Below are 4430 nucleotides of genomic sequence, written 5' to 3' on the forward strand. Positions count from 1 at the left end.
TTTAGCCTACTGTAATTCATAAATAATTTCCAGTTTTATGAAACTATTGTGCCTGTACACATTCAAAGCCAATTTTGAAAACTCATACTTGTTGTGTATTTGAGAGGACTGTAGGTATGGCATTTCATCAAAAAAAACTTAGAATCATCGCTAGTGGTCTTAACAACTGAAATTAGCACCTGGATGAGCCAAAAAATCCTTCAGCTAAAGCAATGCAAAATACTGTTAATTGTTCTCGGTAATAGGAACAATGATTGCAGGGCCTATTTATAAACACGTACGAACAAAATGAGGCCAAACTTTTACGTACGAACTGGTCTGCGCGAAATGTGGTATTTGTAGAAAACAAAGTGAAACTTTACGCACCGCCACGTTAAAGGTACACTCAGTATTATACAGTGGCATCTAGTGGTGAAACAATAAATCATTCGAAAAAAAAAAAAATTGTTTGTGTTAGTAGTATGTAAAAAGATATGTTGTATCGCATAAACGTACTTTTTTTTTAATATAACGGTTAGTCTAGAAATCGCAAATTATCTTACATGTCCGGGCCGCGGCTTCTAGTGTCCGCCATGTTTCGCCGCCATCTTTCTGCTACGGGTGCCGTCAAAGACAAATTTCAGCGCTCCATTTCTTAACGCGTTTTTGGAACGCACTTCCGGTTTGTATGGCGACCGCATGTCCACAAGAAGAAGAGTTTCCGGTCCCCGAAGAGAGCATTATCAAGCATCACACTTACTTTGGGAATTTATTTTATTTCAGCGCGACAAAACAAGAGTTTATATTGTAGCCGCAATTTCAGCGCTCCATTTCTTAACGCGTTTTTGGAACGCACTTCCGGTTTGTATGGCGACAGCATGTCCACGAAGAAGAAGAGTTTCCGGTCCCCGAAGAGAGCATTATCAAGCATCACACTTACTTTGGGAATTTATTTTATTTCAGCGCGACAAAACAAGAGTTTATATTGTAGCCGCATTTGCCAGATGGAGAGAAATGAGGAACAGACTAGGTTTGGGACGTGCCGGTGCCTTCGACTGCTTTCTACTTGACCGGTAAGTAAGAGTACATTTGTGTTTACGTTTTGAGAGCGAGAGAAAAAGTATACACCGTACTAATTAATACGATGTTCGTACCTTTGTTTTACGATCACTGTAGCTGTTGATTAGCAACTCCGCACCACTCGAACGATTTCGTTATGTAGCTACTTGCTTTGAAAAAAAAAAAAAGATTCCCGCTGGCACGTTATATTTAGAGTAAATGCGCAAGTTATTGTGTAATGTAATGTAACTGTGATTTCGGAGGTATATTTGCCCATAACTTCAATGGAGAATCTAAAGCATACTGTATTAGTGGAGGAGTTGAAAATTATTTTCGTTGTGGTTGGTGAAAATAGTGTTCTCGAAATTAATTTTCGGCAGGGAATAACTTTCTGGACTTAAATGCTGGCTGTACCGTAAGCACTGCTAGAGTCTGAACTCTCTCACTCAAGTGTGTACTGGTCCATTGTGTAATTGGGTGCACAAGAATTTACAGGCTGCCACGTTTTCCACGGAAATTCGACAAGCAAGCAGCCTTTGCATATTCTATGCAGTATGCAGTCAAGTTACTTTTATCTAGCTAATACAATGTTTTGGGCCCAAAAACTAAAGATCTTACCTCTATTTTGGGGGCTCTGTTGGAAAGTTGGTGACATATAGTAGTATCATCAATTATTCTATTTTATTTTATAATTTTGTTTTTGTTTGTGTCACACTAGATCAACAGCCAAACTTGAGGGGTTCCAGAACCATATTCTGATGTATACAAGCATTCATGCACCGTTTAAATACATCACCGACCTGTAAGAAAAAAAAATATCAAGGGGAGAGTCAGCAGCCAAATTGGAATGCCCCGAATGAGGACACTTGAATGGAGGACCCCAGAAGGCTTCGGTGTTGTACCACCAGTATCTCCACCTACCATATCTGAGCTGCAACAAACTGAAGTCAGCCGACGTCTTGGTATGTCATTTACATATGGACGGCATTGCACACTACATTAACTTTTTGTGTGAAGCAATACGGAATGGTCACATGTACAAGCACCACTTGTTTTACACAGGACCTGCTGACCAGGTGTCTGAAGCCATGGAGTGACTCCTCCCTCACTTTCCTCAGCAAGCCTTTGAAGAATATGATATCATCGTTGGTGGGAACATGCCCTCACTCCATAACATGTACTTGTGCAGTCAAGGAGCATGTAAAACTTAATAAAACCAGCAAACATTGAAGTGACTTCATTTTTACTGCAGTCTGTTCACACAATCAATGGACAAGCCTTCCTTAATTTTGCCCCAATAACATCATAGAGTAGGCGAAAAGTAGTGTTACAGATCATACTGTGTTCGGGAGAGTTTGAGGAATGTTGCAATGTTAATGGGGGGCAATGTCAGCACACACACACACACACACACAAAAAAAACATCATGGTATTGAGTTAATCAGATATTTTAGCTGTGTACAACACATACCTGCTCTGTAACACTACTTTTGGCCCAAACCTGTATGTCTATTTTCCATATTTTGAAATGCACAGCGTATTGGTAAAATTCTGGAACAACTGCAATTCATGTAGCTCATTATATTCTAACAGCATTTTTATTTATTTTTTTAGTTAATATGTTCATTTCATGTAGACTTTTATTTTACTTTATTTTATTCATTCATTTTCATGTACTGTACCTTACATTCATTGGCCAATGAAGAATTCCTTGTCATTGCAAGCATTTATAATAATTCTCCAGGCTTTTGATGTTTTACATTTCTGGTCATGTAAAATAGTGTTAGGTTAGGTGTCGAATGAACACTGCATGTTGACGCCAAAGGAAATAGTATTTTTTTAGTTATTCAAAATGTACAAATTAACACACAACAACAATATACAAGTTATACAAACTACAACAACAAGTGTCAGACATGGACTAATTATATGCCAGGTAAAAAACCTTTGTATTGTCCTCAAGGATCTGGGAAAGTGTCACTTATTTGCTACAAGTCCACCAAGGTGCTGCAGTCTGGGATCCAGGTACAGGAAATCATGGTGGTGCTGATGTGTCAGCAATGTGTCAAAAGGTATTTCTTGGTGTCAGTCTATCAGCTGGACTTGGATATCTTCTTGTTCCTCCATGGTCATTTCCTGTACGAGTCTCTGCAAGAAGGTAACAATTGTATGTCAGATGAGGTACCAAACAATGAACTGAAAGTCACTGAGCCAATGAAGTACATTATAACATGAGCAAGACTATTTGTGAAAGCCATGTAAATTCCTGCACATCGAAGTACAAGGAAGCTGTTGTATCTTCAATCAAAACTAATTAAGTTGCTTAGTGATATTTATTAGGGAAAATTGTTGAACATGGTGACAAATCGGTATCTGAGTAAAGGGTTTCAAATGTTTTTGTAAGCAGCACTTTTCTGAGTGGTTAGTAGCAACAAGACACGGGGGGGTTACGAGTCTGAGTTGCAGATGTGTAGTTCAGTTAACACCATTATTTTTGCACGATATACTAAACATATCAGCAAACGATGTAATCTAAATACCACATATTCCAAGCAAAGGTATGTTTTGAGCCATTCACATGCATGCTCGAATGGAATTATTTTTCCATGATGACATAATTGTACGTTACGAGACACCGCGTTCTCTTCCCCGTTCTCTTCCTCGTCGTCTCCCTCGCCCCCTCCTCGCCCCCTTTGAGATGGTCCACATGTCTATAAAACATAACATAACTGTGTGTTTTCTGTTGCATGGTTTAGTTGCACTAACAAATATGAACATAGATAGCCATTATCATTAGCTGACGTACAGTATTTCCAAACAATGCCGACAAAAATATTAATTCTGAAATTAAATGACTAAATCACAATTATTAGGGATCTGTACAGTATGTCTAACAAATGCAATTCACTTACGTCATCACTCGAGGGAATACCAGAAGTTGTTTGCTTTCTGTTCCGGTGAAATTGGTGGTAGGCTGTTGAAGTAGGGTCTCTCTGGGACGCCGTAGTTCGTGTGCTTAAAATCATTGCATTATCTTGTTTGACCGATAGATGGCGGTCGTGAGCTACACACTGGGGCTTTAAGTCTATACCTACTGTACAGCTCTGCCAGCCGTTGAGTGCGCCTCACCAGGATCAGAATTTGCTCAAAATAAAATATTGTTCCATACATATTTGGCTATTTATTTTCTTTTTTGTCGCCTTCATTTTCTGGCACAATGCCACTGTGGCTGTCGTTTCAAATTATGGGGGCAAGTTTGGCGTCCATGTCAGTGAGGCAAGTATTAGAGGGTCCTCCACCGGTCTACTTTTTTTCTATCGCACTTCAGCATTTGTGGACAAATGGAAATTATATTAATGATAACTTTTTATTATCAATGATCTCTCAATGGA

At 39.1% G+C, this 4430-nt stretch overlaps 2 long non-coding RNA genes across 2 annotated transcripts; one reads left to right on the forward strand and one right to left on the reverse strand.

Annotated features, from left to right (window-relative positions):
* Positions 1-802: 802 nt before the first annotated feature.
* LOC144025832 (uncharacterized) lies at positions 803-2269 on the forward strand. The gene is made up of 3 exons (XR_013284961.1): positions 803-1052; positions 1757-2000; positions 2101-2269. It is a non-coding gene; the product is annotated as an uncharacterized LOC144025832 (long non-coding RNA).
* Positions 2265-4065, reverse strand: LOC144025833 (uncharacterized). Its single transcript, XR_013284962.1, has 2 exons — positions 3951-4065; positions 2265-3749 (listed from the first exon to the last, which is right to left on the reverse strand). It is a non-coding gene; the product is annotated as an uncharacterized LOC144025833 (long non-coding RNA).
* Positions 4066-4430: the final 365 nt, after the last annotated feature.

The sequence above is a fragment of the Festucalex cinctus genome, chromosome 9 (assembly GCF_051991245.1).
Source record: "Festucalex cinctus isolate MCC-2025b chromosome 9, RoL_Fcin_1.0, whole genome shotgun sequence".
NCBI lineage: Eukaryota > Metazoa > Chordata > Actinopteri > Syngnathiformes > Syngnathidae > Festucalex > Festucalex cinctus.